Raw genomic sequence first — 27,355 nt, forward strand, 5'->3', positions numbered from 1 at the left:
TATGAATGGCTTTCTCTCCCCCCCCCCCCCAGCAGCCCTTTTCTCTATGTAGATCAGCTATCTTTTGTCGAGAAATATGAAGCTCTCTGGAGGTCCTTTTGTTGCTTTCATTGTTAACTGTATGAGACAGAAAGAAGTTGCAAAGGCTCGTTTCAACTTCAAAAAACATCACAGTGTGGCTAGTGAGAAATAAATGCTGATAAATGCACGAAATGTCGATGAGAGAAAGAGGGAGAAAAAGAAAACTTAGCTTTTTTTGCAAGTTCATCTGCCTATGGATGAGCTAAGGTTGGAAACAAGAGAGGTCTCTGTTCTTATTCAAGACCCATTTTTTACAGTAGAGAGAGTCAGAATTTGCTAACATTGTGATTGAAGTATCAATGTGCATAAATACAAACTACTGTTGCAATGTATATACACATTCCCTTCGGTATTCTTCTCTCCCAACCCCCCCCCCTCTCCCCCTCAATTGTAAGGTGGGATGTCACAAACTCTCAGGGAAAATGCATCTTCCCTCTTTGGCAATTTACTTTGAGGAAGTCTTTGAGTGTGCTTTGTGGTATAATCCTAGCTTTGGGCATTAACTAAGAATGGCTCAAAAGCTGCTTCAGCTATAAACTCAATGGGTTAGGGATGGGTGACCTTTTCTCCCCAGCTGGGATTGCATTTACTGGGGAGGGAGCAATTTGTTGAGAGTCAGAACTGGTGGCACCTGGGGCTGCAGCCAGAGGTAGGTGGCGCTGAACTCTGCAATGGAGGAGGTTGAATCCCAAATTGGGCCTTCATTCTACCTCTATTTGCTGTTTCTGCAACTCCTTTCCTCTCTTCCCCACAACCCCTTCCTTCCTGCCCAGTGGGTTGCAAGGGAAAGGCAGGTTGCTCTTACTAGCAGTCTGAACGGATTGCTTGCAGAGGTCCCTTCTCCCCTCTCTTCCTTCCATAGTTCCATCCCTTTGGGTTTTCTGCCCTCCCCCTCCCCCCCATCTCCTGCTGGACTAACCCAACTTGCCTGAAAATTGGGACCACAGATCACCCACCCCTGTATGAGGGGCACGTATATAAACCAGAGTTGTCTCTGCCACAGCCTTTCCCAGTTTGCAGGGTGTTTATACATTTTCCCATTAATCATCATACACCCCCAACTTTTCAGTGCATTTCCCCATTGCTTCCCAAACCACAAAAATACAAATTCTTTCTTTCTTTCTTTCTTTCTTTCTTTCTTTCTTTCTTTCTTTCTTTCTTTCGTGCATTTGTTGTGCTGGTGGAAAAGAGCCCTTTAATCCATTCTAAATGTGCAAATCTAAAGTTCTGGTGGGACGCGGGTGGGTTAAACCACAGAGCCTAGGACTTGCCAATCAGAAGGTTGTCGGTTCGAATCCCCGCGACGGGATGAGCTCCTGTTGCTCAGCCCCTGCTCCTGCCAACCTAGCAGTATCGAAAGCACGTCAAAGTGCAAGTAGATAAATAGGTACCGCTCTGGCGGGAAGGTAAACAGCGTTTCCGTGTGCTGCTCTGGTTTGCCAGAAGCGGCTTAGTCATGCTGGCCACATGACCCGGAAGCTGTACGCCGGCTCCCTTGGCCACTAAAGCGAGATGAGCGCCACAACCCCAGAGTCGGCCAAGACTGGACCTAATGGTCAGGGGTCCCTTTACCTTTAAAGTTCTGGTATCCCCTATCCCAGGAGACGGGCTGTACCTCGGGTTCAGAGCATTTGCCTTGCATGCAGAAGGGCCCAGTTTCAATTCCTCCAAAATAAATGCTTTCTGGAACTATGGAGAGCCACTGCCACCAGTGTCAACAATACTGAGCTAGCTGGACCAGTGGTCTGATTCTGTATAGAGCAGCTTCTTATGTCCCACTTTAACCCTTCCAGCAAAATACTGACAATCTGGAGGCACTCACATTATTCACTCTGAAAAACTGCCTAGACTCCGCCCCCCCTTACATTAATTCCTTCCCCCACTCTGGAATATCTCCCTGATCTATCTGAGAGTGTGTTGTACATGGAAACAGGGTTTTGCACAGGGATCGGATGCTTAATGGTCAAAAATAGTTAGCAAAATAGCAGGGGGAGAAATCAGTTGTAACCACTGGACTGCACGCTGCTTGACAATTTGCTCCTTCACGTGATTTTTTTCCAGCACTATCAAGTACATTTTCTCCCTTCACAGAGCTCTGGAGGGAGAAATATGCAGAAGACTAGTGGGAAATGGAACAGTGGCAGTGGAACATTCTCACACATTCATTTAATATGTTAAATAATGGGACATATTATAGTAACTTGAAAATAGCGGAGGGCTGGGGGGCGGGGGAAGGCCAGATTTAAAAAAAATACTCTGGAAGGGAAGGGTCTCTCTTAATTGAGTTGTAATCAGTTAGTATTGATCATTAAAGGCTCTCTTTTATGAGCCTGATGATGGTAATGACGATAATGACCGCAGTAGCGATGATGGTGATGACTCGATGCTCAGCATTTGGGTCATAAAGGAAAGATGAAGGTTTGTTACAATATATTTGATGATAATTACTCGTTTCAGAATATGGCCTGAGCAATATAGAAAAGGGAGTAAGGAGCTTTCCAGCCTCATCCTCATATGCGTGTGTCTGAATCTATATTGAAATATGCATTTGTCGATGCGTATATGTGTGAAAATTACTTTCGCACACACACATGTGAATAACAAGTTATTTATTTTCACGGATGTTTACTATAGAATAATGAACACCTAGAACTGGTGAAGGCTGACATTTCCGTACGTATGATTTGAGTTCAAATCAGTGTGCACAAAAGGTACGCCTTCTCTCTCCTCGCCAGATTTGCTTGCATTTAGGTAGCTGCCCACTTTGCCTGGGGTACATCAGAGGTTGGGAATGAATTTCATAGATTCATCTGGGATTCCCACTCAGGGATGGTGATAGTCACTTAATTCCAGACACCCACTGTAGTATATACATTAAAAGAAGGGAGTGGTGGAGGAATATGCATTACATACAGGTACAGTATACCTTTTCTACTGCATCAACCAATTATTCGTTTTCACTCAACAGCTTTCCACAGAAAAACGGTTCTATCCCCATGCCTTGTCACCATCATCATAATCAACAACAACATCGTAAACAACAACAATATCTCAGCGGAATAATTTTGTGGGGGGAGAATTAATTCCAAGGCAAGAGCGATAAATAGGAAAACCAATTTAAAATGTGCATATTTTACAAGAAAGTGAGGAATGGGTGGGTCAGGATTCCACACTGTCATGTACATGACAGCTCAGCTAATTTGATGGGCCGCGATGTTAATTTCAGGTTTGCTTTAATTTGCAAACATATCCCCCCCCCTCACGTTTGTTTGTTTCCCCACTTAATAGCGGAAACTTAAGGAACTTTTCAGCCAGCATCAGTAGTTTGTTATCTGAGAACGTTTTGGCTTCTCCAATGCAAGAACATGATTGTTTTTATTTCCAGGAGGAGATAATAAGACTGAAGCAATAATAAAATGTAGAAAGGGGGGGGGAGGAGTCAAAGCAGCTTGCATAGCACAGGAAGTTCACAGCCAGAGACTTAATTTCCCACACAATGTACTGTGCAATGGGCCCATTAACATAGATGAATAGGCTCTTTAAAGGCCCCCCCCCCTTCCCAGATATGCAGCTGCCTCTGAATGGTGATATGTTAATAAGGCACTCACATGCCTATTCTTCAGGTACAGCTCAGCATTCTCTACCTAGGTAATCTCCATATAGGAAAAGCGATTAGGGGGTTGTATCTGCTACCACACCTTCAATTATATTAACACCTGCACAGATAATCCACACAAAGTAAACTGGCAGGGGGTCAGTGGCCTAAGTACATCCCCTCCGTTCTCCCCAAAGCCATATCTCAGTTGAAGGGAGTGTGGGGAGGGAGAAGAAAAGGAGGGCAGGAGTGGAAGAGGGGGAGGGGGCATATGTAAAAAGAAAAGAAAAGTAAAGTCACTTCTATTACACATCAGTGGGAACATTCTGTGGGGGGGGGGAGGGGGGAGCTGTCATGCCTAGGAAATGGTTATTTCTTCAAACGACTGACAGCCTGTAGTGGCAACTCTAAATGGAAGCCCAAAGTCCTCCATTGTTATGCATGGCCCTCATGTAGATACATGGGGGTGGATTAAGTTGGCTTCCAAAGGGCCTATTGTGCGCGGTGTTAATTTGCAGCACTCTTGACAGTTGAGGTTGAAGGGTTTACAACCTTTCTGTTTACTTAGATGCAATGGGTCCTAAGCTTGTTTATTTCCCTCCGCAGCCCCTTAAGGCCCGGTAAAAGTTACATTTGTCTTTATTAATGACGACCGCTCCGCCAAAAGTGGCAGAGGTGGGGAAATAACGGCAAACACTTGTGGGGTTATTAATTGTCGTCTTTTGTTCTTCCCTTCTTTCCCCCAGTCAACATATTCTTTGCCCTAGAAGCTGCTCTATAACTCAAGCTTGCTTCCAAGAATTTCTTTCTAAGTACTTGTAAAAAAAGAAGAAGAGAGACGCTAACTAAACACAATCTTTAAAAAATAAATAAAACCACATACAGTGGTACCTCGGGTTACAGACACTTCTGGTTACAAACACTTCAGGTTACAGACTCCGCTAACCCAGAAATAGTACCTCGGGTTAAGAACTTTGCTTCAGGATGAGAACAGAAATTGTGCGGCGGCAGCGGGAGGTCCCATTAGCTAAAGTGGTATCTCAGGTTAAGAACACTTTCAGGTTAAGAACAGACCTCCAGAACAAATTAAGTTCTTAACCCGAAGTACCACTGTACGTTTGTGCAAGTATATGTTTGTCTAATGTTCTGATATCATGAGTGCTTACTGTCATTTAAAACAACCAAATATTTGATCATTTTGCATTTATTGCTGGAACCGACCCTGATGTTTACAGACAAAGGGCAAGATATTCATTATAAAAATACATAAGATAACGAAAATAATACAGTCAAAACTGTGTAGCTTCTTACCTGGAGCCTCTATTGTCTACAGCAGTAGTAATCTCTTAATTTACACCCATCTTCTGCATTGTCGGGGCTACTTCTATTTCCTTACTATATTCATTTGACTACTTCTCTTTTCCCAGTATCATGTCCCTCTATTACACATTTACTTTTTATTCTGCAGAAAATGCCCACTTTTGAATGCTACTTTTGTCATGCTAGTTCTTCTAGCTCTTGTGTTGTTGATTTCCTGTAGGAATTAAATATACACCAACGATAGGCATTTACATAAAACTTTGCTTCCTAGTGAGATCTATGCTCAGGAGAGTCTAATGGCTTTTTATTTTAACTTGTCAGGGATGTCGAGAAGTGTTAGTTTTTCAGTACTGAACTAAGAACTCAAAGTAATGTGCATCGTGTAGTGAAGGCATGATCCTAATCTGAAGTAAAGGGCTCAGTTGAATAATAATAATAATATCAAAAACTGTATGCTTGAATTACTCTGGTTATTTGCTCCCCTTCTCCCTTTACATGAAAGTCAGCCAACTGTACCCTTTGTATTATAATAACACAAAAAGAAAATAATAAAGCGTCGGGCTTGCTGTACTTGAGGTTATATTGGTTATGCCACATGGACAATTGACTCAAAACCATATTTGTTATGTGTGAGTGGGAGACAAAGTGGCATAGCCACAGGGTATTGCTGTAGAAAATATTGGTGACACTTTTCAATTTTTTTGTTGGTAAGTTATCTCCCTTTGTGCTCACTCCAGTGATGGTAGAAACCATGACTTCAGCACAATTTTGTCCTCAATGGGCTAGTCATACTTCGAACAGGAAAGTCCAAATCCATTTCCAGTACACAGAATTATCACCAGTATTCCATCACCCCATTTTTTAAAAGATCTTATCCTTTTCGTATCAATTAATTGGTACTATTACTATAGTTACGAAGTACTTTTTACATGGCTTTTTTTCAGCTGGAACTCAGATGCAGAGAAGTTCTGCATTCTTATGCACACGTACCTGGGAGTAATTCCCAATGAATGCAATGGGACTTACTCCTGAAGAGACACGCATAGAATGGCCTTGTTAGGCTGCAGTTTTATGTATTCTGACTTGGGAGTAAGACTATTGAACTTAGTGGGATTTTCTTTCAAGTGAACCTGTGTAGGGATGTCCTGTTAATTTCCAAGTGCTTTGCATTCCCTGTTGTGTTTGTGCTCATAGCATCCCCTCGAGATAAATCTTTGTTGTTTTCATTTACAGATGCGATGTCAAAAGTCTTTAATGGTTCCTGCACACTTTTGTTCTGGATCTCTCTCTGCTTGCAAGGAGGGGAGGGGAGGGAACTCTGTTGCAACAGAAAAATAAAGTATCCTGCCTCCATCCATTCTTCTCTGACCAATCATGAACTTAGGGGACTCAGAGTCCCATGGGAGTTGGGCAACAGAAGCCAAACTCCATTTTTTACATCAGAGAGACCTGTCAGAGGTCACACAATGTACATCCAGGGGGAAAGTGGTGCTTGAATGCCAGTCACTCAGATCCACCTCTGCCTGTTTCATTTAGTATGTACATTTTCTGATTTATGTTTACAATTAGTATTAATATTACTTAATACCCGTAGTATAATGTAGTCACTCACCCACCAAAGGCCAGCAACAATTCTTCTAAGCAAGCCATATATTAAAATAACTACTAAACTCAATTGTCTATGAGCTCAGGAAGGCACATGGGGAATAATTGGGGTTTTGCTCCAATCTGGTTTACCTTTGGCAGATTTTTAAAACAACAGCTCTGTTTAAAAAACACACACAGAAAGAGAGACAGACAGACAGACAGACAGACAGACAGACAAAAACACTGCAAAGCAGCATATAAATAGCAGCAAAAGTTGTGTGGTGGAGTTGTGTAGTGTGGTACAGTGATTAAAGTGTTGGACTAGGAAGATCTGGGTTCAAAGCCTCACTCACCTATGGAGCTTCATTATATGAAAATGGCACTAAACTAGCACAAAACTTTGGCACCTGTTTGGAGTGACTCAGACAAGGTTGGTTTTTTTTGGCATTAACCGCAATTTGCTGTGTCAGTTACTCGGTTTGGAGGGACATCATGAAACGTGGGGTCCATGGCACAAAACGGCATTAAACTAGCACTAAACTTTGGCATCAGTTGAGAGTGGGATCCAGAATTTCAGGATCACACATTAATGAAGCTGAGCTCACTAGTTGATCTTGGGCCATTCACTATCAAAGCTACCTAAGAGGGTTATTGTGAAGATAAAATGGAGATGGCAGGGGAGAAGAAAATGCATGACTTCTTGAGCAGGAAGAAGGTGGGATAAAAATGTGGTCAAACAAACAAAAAGTCATCCAAACACCACCATTAAAATACCTAGGAAATACAGAGTTGCTTTCACTTCCTTGCTAGAAATATACAATGAAGTGCCTTGCCAGGACCATCTAGAGAGGTTTATTCATTTTTTAAACTACAGTGCCACAGCTGGAAAAGTCTTATCCTGAAGACCTAATTTCATCCATGAGTATCTCAGTGGTCACATCCACACCATGCATTTAAAGCGCATAGCTTCTGCTGAAGAATCCTGGGAACTGTTATTTGTTGAAGGTGCAGGGAACTGCACTTCTGTAAAGGACATACTGCAGTTTCCAGGGTGCTTTAGTGCACTTTAAATGTATGGTGTGGGTGTAACCATAATCTATGGGTGTTTATATGGGAGAGTATAGGTAAAGGTAAAGGTACCCATGCTCGTACGGGCGAGTCTTGACAGACTCAGGGTTGTGCGCTCATCTCACTCTATAGGCCGGGAGCCAGCGCTGTCCGCAGACACTTCCGGGTCACGTGGCCAGCGTGACAAGCTGCATCTGGCGAGCCAGTGCAGCACACGGAACACCATTTACCTTCCCGCTGGTAAGCGGTCCCTATTTATCTACTTGCACCCGGGGGTGCTTTTGAACTGCTAGGTTGGCAGGCGCTGGGACCGAACGACGGGAGCGCACCCCACCGCAGGGATTTGAACCTCCGACCATGTGATCGGCAAGTCCTAGGTGCTGAGGTTTTACCCACAGCGCCACCCGTGTATGGGAGAGTACATTGACACAAATGTATGGGAGAGTACATTGACACAAATCCTGGTGCCATTATGTCTAAGAATCATAGAGCTGGAGACAGCCTTGTAGGCTGTTTAATCAAACCCCCTGCTCAGTGTTGGAAATCCAGAGCTAGAATGTCCCAAGCAATGGTCATTCAGACTCTCCTTGAAGACCTCCAGCAAGGGAGAGCCCTCCATTCCTGTAGGCCAGGGCTGGGGAACCTTTGACCTTCTAGATGTTGCTGAGCTACAGCTCCCATCATCCCTGATACCTGGCCAGGTCAGCTGAGGGTGGTGGAAGTTGGAGCCCAACAATTTCTTGACGGCCAAAGGTTCCCTATCCCTACTCAAGGTGTTTGGTTTCATTGTCAAACCACTCTTACCACCAGTAGGTTTCCCCAAATGTTCAACTAAGGCTGTGTTCGCCCTCCCTTTTACTGTGAACTCACAGCATTTCCAGTGCTGGATTTCTAATGTGTTTATGTGGCATTATCCCAAACACATATGTCTCCTGTACTGGTGTTTGATATGTTGTTTTTCAAGCTAGCTTTGCACTGATGGGAGTTGCTGTTCCTAATTTGTTTGTGAACACCTTTGCACAGGGTAAATACATAACCCCCCCATCCACACCTCCTGGTGTGTATGCAAACAGAAATGATCTGAAGCTGTGCTCATGTGAACAGCTGAGACTTAGGAAAGATCTGTGAAATGCATTGAAAAAACAACTTCACTGCTGCACTCTAAGACAATAATTGGGAACACATCCTAAGACCCTGGGAACCAAACCTGGAAAGAAGCATCATGGTAGGCAGTGTAGTTGCCTAATGACCAATGTGAGAGGTTCTGGAGTCCCACCTGGTCAAGGTACGGTCAAGAAAATTCAGTGCTATCTTCAGCTTCCAAACCGTTTTCAGAGACATCCCCACACCACACTGAATGCATTTCAGTGATCTACCCCCAAACTTGGCAGATCAAAGGGGATAATAGTGCCCGGGGTGCAATCTTGCCTCATAGTAAGCCCCATCAAATTTACTAGGGCTCACTTCTGAGTAGACCTGGTTAGGGTTGCTCTGTGGGTCCTTATTACTTAGCTAAGAGCTGTTGTTTAAAGAACTCCAGAATTGTAACAGAATTTTCCAAAGTCATCTAACCCATGATAGAAGCTCCCTGTGCTTCCCTGAGCTGTGTTTGTGCTGTGTTTATCTGCATTAGGAATTGTAAATGTAGGCAAAGGGTAGCAGTTCTGAGAGGCAGGGCTGACAAGCTTATTTTTATTTTACTTTTGCAACTGTGAAAACATCTCTTTTTTTTATCAGTGATCTCATCCCTAGAATGGTTGATAGAATTTTATCGGTCTGCTGACCACAAAACCTTTGCAGTCACATGAAGTGCCTCCTGTCTGTGTATTTTTCTAGCATTAACATACATTGTGTATGTGTATATTTCTCTAGCAGAGGGAGTATTTATGTAATGGGTGAGTTATGAACTTACTGTATCTTAAATCCCGTTCTGTAAAGACTTCTGGACAAAGAGCTGCTGAGCTCCCGCTGCCCACCTCACAGGAAGATAAAGAGAAGCAAAATGGACAGGAGAATAACAGGCCTGCTTTTCTACATCACTGTTTCATTAATATAATCTTTAATACATATTTATTTGGTAGCGAATAAATAAATAAGAGTGAATTAAATTCACCGCAATCCAAGCAATATGAGAACATAAGAGCCAGTGGCCTATCTAGACGAGCATCCTGCTTTCACATTGACCACCCAGATGCCCGTGGGAAAATATTGTGGATAAAATATTGTGGGGGGGCAGGTAAGCCCCACCCCACATGATCAATCACAAGATGTGGTGCAAACACTATTTGAATGGAAATGCCCATCAACATTGGGGACCCCCTGACCCCTCAAATATTTTATGGGAGGGTTATAGGGACCTTGGCCCCTAGGAGTTGGCTCCTATGACCTGAAACAGGACCCAAGCACAAGAGTACTCTCTTGTCCTGTGACTTTCAGCAACTTGTATCCTGGAGCATTACTGCCTCTGACAGTGGAAGCAGAGCCGAGCCATTGCAAGGGTAATGTGTGCACAGAAAGAGGTCAGGATTTAGGGTTGCCAACTGTCCTGTATAATACAGGATTGTCTCGTATTTCAATGCAAAATGCTACATCCTGTATTGATACAGTTTTGTCCAGTATTTCAGGTCTTATCTGTTTATCTAGCTAGCTAGCTAGCTAGCTATCCATCCATCTATCATCTCATCTCTCTCTCTCTCTCTCTCTCTCTCTCTCTCTCTCTCTCTCTCTCTCTGGCAAGTTAGGGATCATCTCCAAATGCAAGTGTTTGAAAGGTTGTGTGAAAGCTCATGTATTTAAACTCTGGGTAGCCAAGCACAGACAGATTTACAAAGTCATGTGTGTGGACGTGCGTGCACACGTGTGTGCGCATGCGTGACAAATTTCAGACAGGCCATCCTATTCAGCTGCAATGGATTGCTTTGGAGTCAGCACCAGACCGTGGGGGTGGGGGGTGGAATCCTCTCCCAACTACCCTGCTCCACCCTGTCCAGTATTTTGCCAGAACAAAGATGGCAACCCTATGTAGATTGGAGAACCCCTTGGAAAAGGGCATGACAAAGGACATTGCTCAGTTGCTCTCTCCGTTTTCCCTAAGCAAGGCCTCATGTATCTTCTGCTAGGTCTCCCAAGGATACAGTTTAGGATGGCTGACAACCAGATGGGGAAATCTGGCCCATCTTCCTCTATACCATCAGAAGCAGATTTACGGGAGTGCGAGTGGTTTGCCCACACTGGCACAAGAAGTCCCCACAGGGAGCACCACAGCAATGACTTAGAATGGAAGGTGAGGCGGGGAGAGGGGAGGCATAGACTTTTGACACTGCACAGGGCAGCACTGAAATTTGAAGGGTTGTCTGGTCCAAGTTGAGAGCCAATGTGGCTTAGTGGTTAGGCAGCTGGACTTGGATCTTGGAGACAAAAAGGTTCAGTCCCCAACGCAGCCATGAAGCTCACTAGGTGACCTTGGACCTTGAGCCCATCACTGTCTCTTAGCCTATTCTACCTCACATCCTCCTTGTTGTGAGGAGAGAAAACCATGCACACTGTCACCTTTTGCTCCTTGAAGGGAAAAGGTGTGGCAGTAATCTAACAAAGTTCAGTTTAAAGATGAAAATCATAAGAAACACGAACGAGGCCTGGAAGTTGCTTATCCAAAGTCCGTACCTCAAAAGAAGGCAGATGCATACACCAGCTGGTCATCATCTTCACCCTCTGAACAGCAATCCTAAATATAGAAAGCCAACATAACCTATGCCAGCTTAAATAAAACTGGTGTAAATTGTTCCTATTCTACATTCTATTTGGGTGCAGAGACAGAAAATCAGGATTCTAAAATGACTGTATCCACTGATACAGAAAGTTCCTTGCTTTAGAAGATCAAATTTCTCCATACTGGAGGGCAACAACAATGGTGATGAAGAGGATGGTGCAGCTAACAGAGGAGGTTCAGCGGGCGTCTTCATTACATATTTTTAGGCACCAGGCGAAAGCATTCCTCTTCTCCCAGGCCTTTGGCTAATTAAACTGTGTAGGGCAGGGTATTGTTTCATTTGTTATTCTGCTATGCATTTTTGTGTTTTTCTGCTGTAAAGTGCCCTGTGATCCTCGGATGAAGGGCAGTACAATAATAATAATAATAATAATAATAATAAATAATAATTTTATTTATATCCCGCCCTCCCCAGCCGAAACCGGGCTCAGGGCGGCTAACAACAATAAAACAGTACAAAAAATTAATAAATAACAATAAAATAAATAAGTTTGTCTCTGGCATGCCAGCACAGCTCATGTGAAAATTTAACCTTTATTGGTAATTTCTGAAGAGGGCCCTGGAAAGGCAAAAGAAAGGAAGGTTGTGATGGTTCGTCTGTAGGTGACTCATAATCTGTTCACACATGAGGAACACAGGAGCACCTTCCTCTATGAGCACAGTCTTGATAGAACAGATATGGGTTAAATCATGGGTAGGCAAACTAAGGCCCGCGGGCCAGATGCGGCCCAATCGCCTTCTCAGTCCGGCCCACAGCCAGTCCGGGAATCAGCGTCTTTTTACATGAGTAGAATGTTTGCTTTTATTTAATATGCATCTCTGGGTTATTTGTGGGGCCTGCCTGGTGTTTTTACATGAGTAGAATGTGTGCTTTTATTTAAAATGCATCTCTGGGTTATTTGTGGGGCATAGGAATTTGTTCATTCCCCCCCCCCATATAGTCTGGCCCTCCACAAGGTCTGAGGAACAGTGGACCGTCCCCCTGCTGAAAAATTTGCTGACCCCTGGGTTAAATTGATGTCTTGGAAGCATGAGTTGTTTGGCAGTTGTGTTGTGAAGGAGACACATACTGCCTTATTAACTGGCTCTGCTTTTTGGAGGGAAGGCACAGGGTCTTCTCTGCCCTCTTGGTGCTAGGAAAATGGATACAGTCATACCTCAGGTTACAGATGCTTCAGGTTGCGTGTTTTCAGGTTGCGCACTGCGGTGAACCCGGAAGTACTGGGACAGGTTACTTTTGGGTTTCGGTGCTTTGCACATGCGCCAAAGCGCAACCCACGCGTGCGCAGACCCGGCGCTGTGGGTTGCGAACGTGCCTCCCGCAGTTCGCAACCCGAGCATCCACTGTATTGGACTGCCTTTTCTCCAATAAAACCCTGCCCTGTATTTAATCCAATTGTTGCCATTATCAATGGAAAGTTCACCAATTTTGCTGTAGTTATGAGCAGGAAGGCCTGCTAGCCTAAAGAAAGGCACAACATTTCCAGTGGTTCATTTGTTGAGGGATGCAGGAACAGATTTGCTCCATAAAGGGATACCTCAATCGCAGTGGCACAACTGAAGCCTGCTTGTCTTGCACTCTCTGCTGCTCCTGCAGGCAGCTTGCAACAGCGAGGTTTTTTTCCCCATGCGGTGCATCTGAGAGACAGCTGACATCCTTGGTGAGAGCTCTGCTTTCTGCAGCATCCCCCTCCCTGTACATAAAAAGACACAAGGAGCAGTGGCAGGGCTGACAGAAAGCCAAGGTAATCTTAATATTTATATCAGATGTTTCAGGGAAAGGTGGAGGGATAGCTAGAATGTCAAGAAGGCAGGCTAAGGTAATGCTGAGAGAGAGCCATTGAAATGAACATGGAATATATTCTTTCTAAGACAAAGGGGCTGGAATACAAAGAGCAGGCTTGGGCACAAGATAGAGAGACTAGTGCTGATGGAATGAATGAATGAAAAGTTTGGGGTGCAACTGAATGTGTTGTAATGTTTTATTTTCTTTGTTTTTATGCCAGGTGCAAAATGTTGGAGAGAATGTTCTGATATTCAAAGCTGGAAAGGATTCTGTTCCCCAGGTGACAGTTACTAACATGGCTATTTTTTTTTATCTCCTCAAGAGAGAAAGAAATAAATAAATAGAAAATACGTGTTGTATTCTCCAACAGGGGCAATTTCATTAAGACTGTGTATTCGGGGGGGGGGATGTTTTCCTTATTTTCCCACTTAATATACTTGATCTGCAACTGTTATTTCCTAGCATTGTGCAGTCTTCACTGGGTCTAAAAGATGGGGCATCTCTTCCTAATATATTAAAACTCTGCATGTTTTGCCATGTGCCAGGCTTACATTCTCCATCCTAGCCACCAGCAAACAGAACTATTGCTGCAAAACCTCATGCCATGAAGCACAGTGCTAGTCTGGGGTCTGACGGAATTGCAAGGATTCACAGGTAATATTCCAAACAGCCCCAAGTCACTCATGGTTGCCCAGCCATAACATTGCTAAGTCCTTTGCAATTGCTTAATGGCTGTATAGCAAAAGGTGTTAAGATTTGGTTTAGAAAGAGGTTGCCATATTTCAGGTGAACACTGCTGTCAATCCATGACTGGCTTCAGATTGTGACTCAGGCATTTCAGAAGCATCTTTTTCATGCAGAGATGATGACTGGCAGGTTTTCTACTATCCTCTCCGGGAAGTTTCACAAAAGAAACTAGGCTTGATCTAAAGTACACTCAGAAGTCAATTGGAGTTACCCACACAGCTGCAACCCCCCCCCCCCAAAAAAAAACTTTTTTATGTTTTCACTTGAAAATAATACCCTTTGATATGCAAATTCTCTTCCCCCCTCACCTCCAGTGATTTTTGTTCATTTCCTCCCATTTGCCATATAGTACAAGGAAGGAAGCAGAGAGGTTAAATGATAGGATTAAGAAAACACAACATGCATGTACAGGAGAAAATATTCATCTGCCAGCAAAATTATTCTTTGTGTTTTTCAATGAAGACCATTGTGTTTACTGGCTAGTGTTGCATGTTCTTTTGGGCTGTGCACAAAACTCACTCTTGTACAGAATTCCTCCCCCCACCCCAAGTGTGATGAGCCAGAAATTCAAAATTGGATAGAATAATTTTTTTTGCAAATACGTAGTAACTTGCAGAACAAGCCTATACATTAGCTTCCTCCAGTTTGGTGTCCTCCAATTGTAATTTCCATCAGTCCCAGACAGCACAGCTTTGGGACTTGTAGCACCAGATTGGGGGAAGACTGTTATACACATTTGGCCAGAAGGACGTCACACCATGTCATTGAGGTTTACACCCAGGAAGATGTGAGTCAGATTGCTGCCCCAAGGATTGGCAGGATCACATTTTGATGGTATGCTACTTGCTCAATTTCTTGGAGCACACTTACCGGTATTTGTTGAGAGACCGTAGGGTGCAACCACATGTCATTTTTACAGCGCTAAACATCCTTCATCTGTGTGTTTCTTTCACTTGCTTACACTATGTAGAGGGGGCGGGGGACATCTTTTCCAGCATCAACAGGCATCACTATGCCCCAGTGACTCAGCTCTCAACAAGAAAACAATACTTTTGCAGCAGTAAGTTTACATTTTTATCCTTACCCAACTAATTGTTCTTGACTGGTTTTGGGACCCACGCTTACTGTTTTGGTGTGCTGTTTAGCAGGACATGTGAAAATGTGTACCTGCATGCATATACAGTGGACGCTCGGGTTGCGAACGTGAACCCACAGCGTTTGAAACCCGCAGCGCCGCGTCTGCGCACGTGCGGGTTGTGATTCGGCGCTTCTGCGCATGTTCAAAGCTCGATTTAGTGTTTTTGGGTATGCGCGAGTGCTGAAACCCAGAAGTAACCCATTCTGGTACTTCCGGGTTTTGGCGTGTCCGTAACCCAAAAATGCACAACCTGAAGCATCTGTAACCCAAAGTATGACTGTATTGGTATCCGCACGGCTGGTAACCTCAATTATGTAGAGTTCCAGATGGTTTTTGGTGGATACCAGCACAAACATTTCTTTTCAGACCGCAGAATAGGTGCAAGTTGAAGTACGAGTTAAAGGGGCCTCCACATCTCAGCTTAAAAATAACCCTAAGAAACACATCAGCACCTTAATTATATCTCTATTATGCAGGGGCAGCCCTAGTTGTTTTGGTGTCTGAGGCAAAATGTCCCACCCCCCCTGTGATGAGGGTGGGTGTGAAGGTCTGCAAGAACTTCCCTGCAATGAAAAGTCCTTCCAAAGCCTCGTCTCTGAGGGCAGGGTGGGGTACAAACCCTGCTCAGGCTTCTCCTGCTTTTTCGGGTAGGTAGCTAGGATCCAGAAGGGCTTTTCCTTAAGGCAAGAAAGAGTCTCTGTGAGAAGGAGGTGTTCCTCAAAGCTAGCTTTGCTATTGGTCTCTGTCCCCTCTAGGGGCGGGGAATACCAGCAGCAAGCCTGTGCACCAAAACACCTCCCTCTTGCAGTGAGAGGAGGCCATTCTGCGAGGCTTTGGTGCTGGTCTCTCTTTACCCCTGAAGGTGGGGGAGACCAGCAAGCAATGCTGTGCAGCAGAATACCATGCCATTCTGCCACTGCTGCAGCCCCCCTTACCTGGGTTGTTTCTCTGGTGGCAGCAGAAGTGGTGGGGTGAGCAAATATGGTACCCTCAGCAAGGACAAAATTTGGTACCCCCTAAAGCTGTGTGTGTGATCAGACCAAAGGTCCATCAGTATCCTGTTTCACAGGTGATGGACCATTCTCTGGGAAGCCCACAGCATCACATTTATTATTTGTTATCATATATATATATATATATATATATATATATATGTGTGTGTGTGTGTGTGTGTGTGTGTGTGTGTGTGTGTGTGATGTGAAATGCATAAAAACTAAAACAAGGTTAAAACGCAACAAAAATACAATTAACTCACCCAGCATAAAAGACTAAAATGCCAGCTGTAGCAACAAAACATTTTAACACATAAGAAAACTAAAAACCACATCTCAAAGGAGCTGAAATCTCATGGGAGCTAAAACCAAGCAACATCAATTAGAAGAGACTAATATCAAAACGATATTAAATTATGTTAAAATGATATTAGAAGACCCGGGGAGCTGGGTGGGAAACACACTTTTACCTTGTTCTGAAAAGGTCACGGTAGAACAATCCTAACTATAGGAAGCTTGGATAATTTACCCTATTCCAAACTCCTTCCAGCAGCCCCTGGAAAGGGCTACTTCAGGCTGCGCTGACAGGTGAGCATTGGCTGGAGTTTTGAGGACTGGGCCCTAGGTCACATTACTCAGCTGAATGGTGTTTGGAATAGGTGTGGGTCTCTCCTTGACCTTCACCCTCACCAATCCCATGAAAAACCCCTTTGGGAGGGGACTTAAAGCCCAAGACTGGCCGAAGTCCAAATTATCTCACCCTAGTGGATCTTGGTTTTCCATTATGCTGAGAGGTGGGTGCCCAGCAAGCCTCTCTAGGGTGTGTGTTCCACAATTGGGGGTAACTGCCAAAAAGGCCATCATCTCCTTTGGGAGGCATCCTCCATACTTTAGATCGAGAAAGGCCATCACATTGAGGTAGTATGTAGCCATTTCAACCAATAGCCATTGGTTTCTGTTGAATGGGATCTTCAGCTTTACTTGTGCTGGACGGCACCCATATCAATCCATTTCAAATGGAAAAAGGGATCTCTCTAGGTATCTCTCTATCTGCATCTGTCTTTTCTATTAAGTTATAATATATATATATATATCAGAGACATCACCTTGCCAACAAAGGTCTGTATAGTTAAAGCTATGGTTTTCCCAGTAGTGATGTATGGAAGTGAGAGGTGGACCATAAAGAAGGCTGATCACCGAAGAAGTGATGCTTTTGAATTATGGTGCTGGAGGAGAGCCCCATGGACTGCAAGAAGATCAGACCTATCCATTCTGAAGGAAATCAGCCCTGAGTGCTCACTGGAAGGACAGATCCTGGAGCTGAGACTTCAATACTTTGGCCACCTGATGAGAAGAGAAGACTCCCTGGAAAAGACCCTGATGTTGGGAAAGATGGAGGGCACAAGGAGAAGGGGATGGGATGGTTGGATAGTGTTCTTGAAGCTACCAGCATGAGTTTGACCAAACTATGCTTGGCAGTGGAAGACAGGAGTGCCTGGCGTGCCCTGGTCCATGGGGTCACGAAGAGTCGGACACGACTAAACAACATATATATATATATATATATATATATATATATATATATATATATATATAATCTGTTATTATATATTTTCTACACAACAGTAGTACTTCTGTTTATTTTTTACTTGCGGGAACTTGACTTTAAAACAACAACACAAAACCCTTTCGTTAGGCAAAGGAGCAGTGCTCATCCTCTTAATACAAGCATTGTAACCAACTGCTTCTCATGCAAACCACTCTGTCTAATGTAGACCTTTCACTCGCACAAGATAATCTATCTTCAAAGCTATAAATCCAGGAGTCTTCAGCCAATCAAGCTGCCTAATTGGTTGAACATTTACAAACACTTGATAATTAAATTTGTGTTAAACTATATAAAAGGATTTATGTCCCACTTCTTCCAGATTGTTTTCCCCCTTTTCATTTTGCAAGAGTGAGCAGCCTCCTTCGGAAATTCCTTCTGCCTGATGCATCATTCAGGTGGTTAGATTCATCACATTATGTCAGTAATGTCACATTAGTAGCTCATTCCACTATAATGGGCTTGACACATCATTGGAAAAGCATATCAAGACTCCCAAATTTCAGACAGCCATGTCTGCTTCATAACCAAAGGACCTTAATGTGGTGGATTTTAATTAGACTCAAGGTTTTTGGTGTTGATGGTGGTGCTTTTGTTAAGCAGGAGAGTGAGAGAGCAAAAGAAAGAGGCAAGATTTGTTTTGGTCCTGTTCGTTTACACACACACACACACACACACACACACGGTAAAGGTAAAGGTAAAGGTAAAGGTGAAGGACCCCTAGATGGTTAAGTCCAGTCAAAGGCAACTATGGGATATATATAGATATATGGATATATAAAAAATATTTACACACACACACACTGGTTCACATATGGTTTGAAAATTATGAAGTTTCCCCTGGGAAATGATGAGACACAAAAAAACAATTGCTCATTTCAGATTGTATGTATATGTATTTATGGGCGTGAAAATATTATTCATTTCACTAAGGTCATTTGTGAAACAGAGCTCCATACTAAACATTTGCTCAGGAAGTTTCATGTATTGCAGCAGAAGCACTGACCAAAGTGATCTGGGCCTTCACCATCTTTCTGGTTAATGTAAACGCTTGCTGCCCTTTATGTGCTGTACTCATTTCCGGAACATATAATCTTCCCATGAACAAGATGTGCAACTTCCTTCATTTGCATGCTAACTAGAAATCTTGAAAGAGGATGAGTTAGCTGAATACCTTCCCTTGTCACTTGTGCAACAAAGGCAGCATTGGAAGGGCAAGAAGTGGTGTTTTTGTTTTGTTTTGTTTTCTGGAAGAGATTAGGGCTGCAATCTTAAACACATAATAGAGAGCTAGCCCTGGGTCATCTGCAATGGGCCACAGATCACTTGACCCTTCCCCCCTTTTTGAAACTTATTTTCCCCCTCTTTGCTTCTAGGGTGGCTGGACACACTTCAGTTTGCAGCCTGGCAAGACCCTAGTCAGCCACCATCTTCATTTACCCGAAGCATCTCTATGTATAAATTTTCCTATGGACCTATGTCTCAAGTGTTTTAAGTCCCCAGAAACAACAAACAACAACAACAAACAAATTTTTCCTATGGACCTATGTCTCATAGGAGACATTATGGACCTATGTCTCAAGTGTTTTAAGTCCCCAGAAACAACCCTGTGGCTTGTTAATATCACTTGATAATATTATCAGAAGGGATGAGAGAGAAATCAGTTAGCATTTATCGTATTTTTTGCCCCATAGGGCGCACCTAGTTTTTTTTGGGGGGGGGGAAATAAAGGGGAAAAAATTATTCCCCCCCCCCAGGCATGGGGCTGGCGCAGGGGAAGCCCGAGCTTCCCCCGACCCCAGCCCCCAGAACGACTTCGCGCCGGGCTCCCTAGGGTTGCGCAGAGCTGCGCGAAGCCAGGGACTGCAGGCAGCTCTGCGCAACTTCACGCTGGTCTCCCAAGGGTTGCGCAGAGCTTCCTGAAGCCTGGAGAACGAGAGGGGTCGGTGCGCACCGACTCCTCTCGCTCTCCAGGCTTCAGCGAAAGCCTGCATTCGCCCCATAGGAAGCACACACATTTCCCCTTCATTTTTGGAGGGGGAAAAGTGTGTCCTATAGGGCGAAAAATACGGTAGATGTATTCTTACCTAATTCTCAGTTTCCAAAACAATTAGCAAACTGAAGCATTGGAATTTGCATGTCTCCAATTTTTGCAGTGTAATGTGTTCAAAAATGCAGTAGAGGAAACTGTGTATGTCACATCTATAAGTAAAAAATAACACAGAAGAATGCATTATATTGGCGGGAATTGCTTTGCCAAAATGTGTATATTATTCACAGTAAACTGCTAGTGAATAAACTGCGAGGTTTTTATTTTCACAAAACTGATGTGGAAAGGTGTAGAACCAAACTTCAGTTCGGAACAAATAACAAAATTTTGATTGGAGAACAATCAAAACTGACATATTTGTCCGCCTCTATCTATCAGCCACTTATACCTGCTTGCAAAATATTTTTACAGGCCTGCAGTAAAAATGCAAATGGACTAGATGACTTTCTGGACTCCTTCAAACTCTACAGTTCTAGGATTCTATGAAGTAGGTCTGGTTCAAGAGTCTGCCCTGGGAAGAGGGGGTGTGGATGAGAAGAGAGGTGGTTTGGGGAGAGTCCCAAGGGCCAGGTAGAGAAGACTGGAGGGCCACATTTCATCTCTGGGCCTGGTATTCCCCATGCCCTGGAAAATTGCATTAAATTTTCATGGATAATTTGGGACAAATGCAACGGATCTACTGACATTGTACAACATAAATATTCTATATCACTCCCTGTTTTGTGTGAGAGAGAGACGGGCGGGGGGGGGGGAGGAGAAAGAGAGAAATAGTCCAGCAACAAAGTTCTACAAATAGAAAATGTGAGATCCTTATTTCTCCAGATGAGCAGGTATTTATACAAACAGTCACACCACCAGATAATAGAAGTGAAATTACTTACTTCTTCAGAGGCAGGACAAAAGTGGTCACACAATCAGTGCTCCCTGTGCTCTCTTGGAATGTGGAAGAGGAATGAATGAAAGTCTACAAAGAGATTGTATTTCCCAATTAGTTTCTATAAAATGCTATGATGAACATCAAAGATGACATTTTCTCAAAATCTCATGAGATACCGGTGTAAACTTACCACCTGAATGGCATGGTAATTGCAACATTCCCACCCAAAAATGAAATTTAGAACTTAATGCAGAATTTTTGCGTTATATTTGTGACATAATTCTAAAGTATAGTAGAAAGCAGAACATAACAAACCGAAAAGTTGAATGCCAGAGTGATTTCTTTTTTCTTTTTTTTCTTTTTTTAAAGAAGAAGCTTTCATGTTGACCTCTACTCTCTAGAAAAGTAAAATCTGTTTCACATCAGAAGCTATGGGGACAGAAGAATACATGGGAAACGAATAGTCATGGCAGTTTATAGAGGACCAGTTAGGTTTCCTGAAATCCAGGGGGATTCATGCCGTAAGCAAAGAGCAACAAACAGCAGGTGATAGGAAGGATTTAAATGAAAACAAGAATACTTTGAACTCAAGATGCTTTCATTCATTGTCTGCACATTTTCCAACCAAAGGGTGCATTTCAAAAACAAACAAGCACATGATACGAAAATGAAAGGAGAAGAAGGGAGAAAAACTGTACATCCCAAATGTTCTGAGTGCTAATAAGTGAAGTATATGTATATGTATATTTATATGTACTGTATATGTATATGTATGTGTGTGTGCATATATATATATATATATATATATATATATATATATATATATTCCTGTGTCTGTGTGTGTACACACACATATATACACATATATATCAGAATATATATAATATTACACATTATTAATATAATATAATATAATATAATATAATATAAATCACTTCTTATTTCTTTTTTATACATTCGATCATTCTGTATTTTAAAGTGTTCAATGCATCATAAAAATGGGTAAAAATATAAGAAAGTCTCTGAACACACACACACACACACACACACACACACACAACATTATATGTCCCGTGGCTACAATACAGGTGACATCAAGTTGACCCTCGCTGGTTCAACCTGGGTACCACCACCCCAACCCCTAGTCACTATCTGTCTGCCTAACCCAGGGGTCTGCAACCCGCGGCTCCGGAGCCGCATGTGGCTCTTTTACATCTTTGCCGTGGCTCCGGGGCGGATACTAGCGAGGGGAGGAGGCGCATTGTGCGCCCCGACACTCCTCACTGTGGCGGGTGCTGTACTGGCTGTGACGTCGCATGGGGGCGGTGCGTGCGTTAGTCACACACCGTCCCGACGTCACCTTCCCGCCCGCTGTCAGATCGTGGCTCCGGAGATATATTTGTTTTAAATGCGCAATGGTTTTGCGGCTCCCAGTTGTTGTTTTTTCTTCGGAAACGGGTCCAAGTGGCTCTTTTTGTCTTAAAGGTTGCAGACCCCTGGCCTAACCCAACTCATGGAGCTGTTGTGAAGGGTTGGAGGCAAAACCATATACAATACCACGAGCTCCTTGCAGTGGAAAGAACAACGAAGCCCTTATCAAGAAGGTGCAGCAAATAAGGGCTGTAGCTCAATAATCCAAACCTTGGGAGCTCCCAGTTGGGCTGGGAGTGTCCCCTGCCTGAACGCCCGGAGAGCCACTGCCAATCATTGTCACTCAGCTGTGTCAATTGGACATTGGGAAACATGACAGAAGTGTTGGCATTATGGCCAGGGACACTAGCGCAGTATTTCCCACATCCAAATTCACCCTTCTTTTCACTGGTTCCTCTAAACTGCTGCCTCAGTTCAGTGGCTCTTGGATTCCAGCTGTAAATGCATTTGCTTTTTAATTTTCTAAAGTCCTTTGGTAAGAGATTAAAGCCCCTAAGATTCAAGGCTTCTCTTCGGAATTATGCGTTCTCTTCCAGTATTTCCTATCAAATGCAAAAGGCTATAATCCTACAACTGTTTAGCCATTTACTGTAATCTGATGCCATAAATCCAATCAAAAACCCATTTCCTTTCAGAATTTATGGTATAGATTTGTGTAGGGTTTAAAAAAACAAACAAAAAAACCCTCATGGGCGGAAGGGCTTACTTCAAAAATGTAGAAACCCAATGATCTAAATAGCAACTAAGGTCTGCATGTGGCAGTTTACTGCCTATACACCTATTAGCTCAGAAACGAAACCTCAAACTGTAAATCGCCTAAAATATAAAGTATGTTCACATGCTTACAGAGTTTGGCATTTTATAGGGTTTCATCATCAGTGCAGTTTTACTGTCAACGGGCATATTATGCAAACTGGATAATTTAATATTGTCTACATTTAAAAAACACCAGCAATCCCTACAGTATACATAAGTTTTATGGACCTGTTTAAATGCTGTTCTGCATTCCTCTCCCCACCTTCCTAATATAGATCACTTTCCTCCATACTGAATGTCTCCCAAACAGCCTTTGTCGGCATTGATTCAGAACATCATCATCATCTGCAATGAGGTGATAACACCTGTATTTATATCTGCCAAGGGACTGACTCTGGACGATGAAAACAGCCACCATCAAAAAGTATAATTCTTTGCCATGGACGCATATCAGCATTTTTCTTAATTATTTTTGACAGTTTATCTATTGCACGATGAGCTTTCACAAGTGACAAAAATAACTGGGGTAGGAAAGGACATGTTTTATGAGGCGCAGTCAACAAAACGCATTTCCTGTTAGATATTCCCATTAGAAATCTGGAGAATCTATATGGAGACAAAGAAATAGTACACAAAGATACAACAGGGCTGCATTTATCTTTGCCAAAGTACTGGTCAGCTTCAACATAAAAATAGCAGTTGCGTCAGGGATAAGCCTAGCCCTTGAGGAAGAGAAGAGGGGTGAAACTTGAAAGAATTCAGAAAAAATAATGTATACATCTTGCAAGCAGTAGCGTAAGGGTTCAGCTCTTCTTAGGTTGTATGATGAGAACATTTTAATTGGATTGAGCCCATGATCCATCCTATCTCCATTTATGGTCAGTTGCAGATGCTAGAGAAGAAATGTAGAAAACTACCAGCCAGGAAACAATCTCATGCTCCTTGCTTTCTGGTTCAGTGATAGCTCCAGCAATAAAGCCCCAAATCTTAGAGCATAACTGAATCTTCTGTTGTTGCTGCAGCAGCTGGAGAACAAGGCACATCTCTGAGGGATTCCTTGTACTCTGCCACCAAGCAGCACCACATCACAACTTCCTCCTTGCTTGTGACAGACTCTCATCTGGAATACATGGATCAATCTTTGGGAATTAACAACTGATTATCATTCTTTGTGGACCGGAAAGACTTTTCATTCCCTAGTGAAAAGCAACAAATTAGCAAAGAGAGATCTCCTGAAACGCAGTTGCTTCTAAAGTCTAATTCTATGTGCACAGTCAATCCTACGCATATACACCAAAGATATTGGGTCAGACAGACTGAGGGGTTGCTTGTTCACACAGTCAGTTTTGTCTCCACGCAAAGGCTCCCTGAGGCTCCCTGGGGATGCATTCACACACAGCAAATCTCCCATACGGACTGGAATCTCGACTGATAACACTTGCACTTTTTTAGCGGCAATTTCTGTAATCACAGCAACACAATTTGCAGCCACCGTGATAACAGGAATCATTCCTGAGAAGTAGCAGCTGCCTCCATTGAAAGCTCGGTTAATATGAAACATTCTCTGCATGATGCATCCCTGGAGAGCATGGTGGAGAGACAAAATTGACCGCGTTGACCTGCCTGGAGTCAGTTATTTCATTTCAATACAACAGTTTCCTTTTTAACATGTCATGGAAAACACGGAGTTAACAGCATTGACTCACTCTCACTCTCTCTCTCCGTCTCTCTCTCTCTCACACACATACACAGCAATTTTGTAATACTTTCCAAACTAATATTATCAGACAGACCCTTATGTCTTTGACCTTCTGTTCTCAAGGCAATCCAAAACAAATCTGATCGCTATAACAAATATTTTCATATGTTCCTTTTCTGCAGAATCACAGGGTTTGCAACATTTTCTTTAATGAACAGAGAGTGGCGATGGTTGCTGTTTTTGTTTTTTGTTTTTAAAGCGGGAGCGAGAATAAGGAAAGGGGGGTTGAAATGGCCTATTGAGTGGCTGTTATCGCTTTGTGACAGTGGGGAAATGTGAACTAGGAAAACGGCTGAAAGTGATCCAGCAAATGTCAGTTATCATCCCAGAAGAGAAGATCCATGGGCAAACTCACAAATGTATGTTAACCACTCCATGTCTTCAAGACACTGGTTGCTCACAAGCCACAAGATTAGAATCATGTTGGGGGGCAGGAAGAGACAAGGCCATTGACCCTGTCCCTTCCATCACATCCTTGTCTCCTGTTCACACTCCACACATTGTAGAGTGAATGTCTCCTGCCAGGAGCCTGCCATACAATCACCCCCACCCATTGTTCTGCCTGGACACTGAGGTCCATTGCTGAGGGCTTCTGGTGGTTCTCTCGCTGCAAGAAGCCAAGTTACAGGGAACCAGGCAGAGGGCCTTCTCGGTAGTGGCACCCGCCCTGTGGAACGCCCTCCCACCAGATGTCAAAGAGAAAAACAACTACCAGACTTTTAGAAGACATCTGAAGGCAGCCCTGTTTAGGGAAGCTTTTAATGTTTAATAGACTATTGTATTTTAATATTCTGTTGGAAGCCACCCAGAATGGCTGGGGAAACCCAGATGGGCAGGGTATAAATAATAAATTATTATTATATTATTATTATTATAATCAGGATTCTAAATTGCACAGGAAGAATACATGAGCAGAGAAGATATGGTCGCCTCGCCTCAAAAAGGATATTGAGAAGTTTTCAGAAAAGAGCAACCAAAAAGACCAAGGAGATGGAGCAACCTTTCCTATGAGGAAAGGTTGCAATATGTGGGACTTTTTAGTTTAGAGAAAAGGAAAGCAAGTGGTGATATGAAAGGAATTATATAATGATGCCTGGCATGCAGTAGATAAAGGTCCCCCCCTCTCATAGAATCATGGAATTGTAGAGTTGGAAGGGACCACGAGGGTCATCTATAGTCCAACCCTCTGCAATGCAGGAATCTTTTGCCCAACGTGGGGCTCGAACCCACGACCCTGAGATTAAGAGTCTCATGTGCTACTGACTTGAGCTATCCCAGCTGGAGCACTGGAATTCCAATGAAGTTGCAGGTTTCCCACAGGCATCCGGCTGGCCACTGTGAGAACAGGATGCTGGACTAGATGGGCCATTGGGCTGATCCAGCAGGCTCTTCTTATGTTCTTGAGGATCTTCACAACAAACATGCAGCCCCCAATATGTGGGGAGCAGCGGGGGCAAGTAATGAGGGTACGATGGAGAGTGCTGGGCTAGCTTGTGCCTCATGACCCCATGAGGGGGATGACAGCTGAAGAAGGCTCTAACAGTGTCTCACATCCATTATGGATTGGTGGAACAATCAGGTAAAGGATCCCTGGACGGTTAAGTCCACTCAAAGGCGGCTATGGGGTTGCGGCGCTCATCTAACTTTCAGGCCGAGGGAACCGGTGTTTATCCACAGACAGCTTTCCAGGTCATGTGGCCAGCATGACTAAACCTTTTCTGGCGCAACGGAGCACCATGATGGAAGCCAGAGTGCACGGAAATGCCGTTTACTTTCCCTCCGCAGCTGTACCTATTTATCTACTTGCACTGGCGTGCTTTCAACATGGGGATTCGAACCGCCGACCTTCTGATCGGCAAGCCCAAGAGGCTCAGTGGTTTAGACCACAGCGTCACCCGCGTCCTGTTCCCCATGCATAGAGTGAACATGCTGAGAAGAAGATCTGAAAGGGGCTTGACGTGTTCCCATCCATGGGCAGAGGTCAAAAGAATGAGTAGGCCTCTCCAAAGGCAGCATGGCTGGTTTCCCTTTTGAAGGAAGTACAGTGGTACCTCGGGTTAAGAACTTAATTTGTTCTGGAAGTCTGTTCTTAACCTGAAACTGTTCTTAACCTGAGATACCACTTTAGCTAATGGGGCCTCCCGCTGCCGCTGCGCCGCAATTTCTGTTCTCATCCTGAAGCAAAGTTCTTAACCCGAGGTACTATTTCTGGGTTAGTGGAGTCTGTAACCTGAAGCATCTGTAACCTGAAGTGTCTGTAACCCAAGGTACTACTGTAAAGTTATGCATATTACCATCTAAAGATGAGGGATCTGAAAGACCATTAAGCCCAGAAAAACAGTATTTGCTGTACTTCCCAATGCAAATTAACACACACACCGTGCCCAGAATTTCATTTCAGTGTAACATTGTAAAAGATGGAACAACATATTTGAGAAGGCAAGGACAGGGGGTCACTTTTGGTGCCTGTTGTATCTCACAAAGCTGCCCTTGGGAGCCCATGCCGCATAGCCGGAGACAGCTGATTCTCCCTGTCCATTGCATCCCTACTCCCTATGGGGACTTGACTTGTCTGCTAGTTAGGACAAATATCAGCTAGTTAGACCTCTGATGGTGCTTTTGTGGATGGAGAAACATGTCCCATGGGATGCTTACAGGAACTGCAAGTGAACCATAGGCTTCTGTCAGTCGTGAGAAACATCTTTGATAAACTGAAATACTTCTAGAAATTGTTACAGTAAATGGCCATTATTCTTAGCTCTCCATTGAAAAATGATACAGCCTGAAGTCAAG

At 43.5% G+C, this 27,355-nt stretch overlaps 2 long non-coding RNA genes across 2 annotated transcripts in view; one reads left to right on the forward strand and one right to left on the reverse strand.

The window, feature by feature from the left end:
- The window catches only part of LOC310707500, a 123,658-nt gene that overhangs the window by 75,255 nt on the left and 21,048 nt on the right, over window positions 1-27,355 (reverse strand). The gene's annotated exons all lie outside the window — the stretch shown is intronic.
- LOC310707475 lies at window positions 13,025-26,379 on the forward strand. Its single transcript, XR_014526483.1, has 5 exons — window positions 13,025-13,165; window positions 13,427-13,486; window positions 13,752-13,860; window positions 14,924-15,013; window positions 23,826-26,379. It is a non-coding gene; the product is annotated as an uncharacterized lncRNA (long non-coding RNA).

The sequence above is a fragment of the Podarcis liolepis genome, assembly GCF_965112155.1.
Source record: "Podarcis liolepis genome assembly, chromosome: 5".
Classification (NCBI taxonomy): domain Eukaryota; kingdom Metazoa; phylum Chordata; class Lepidosauria; order Squamata; family Lacertidae; genus Podarcis; species Podarcis liolepis.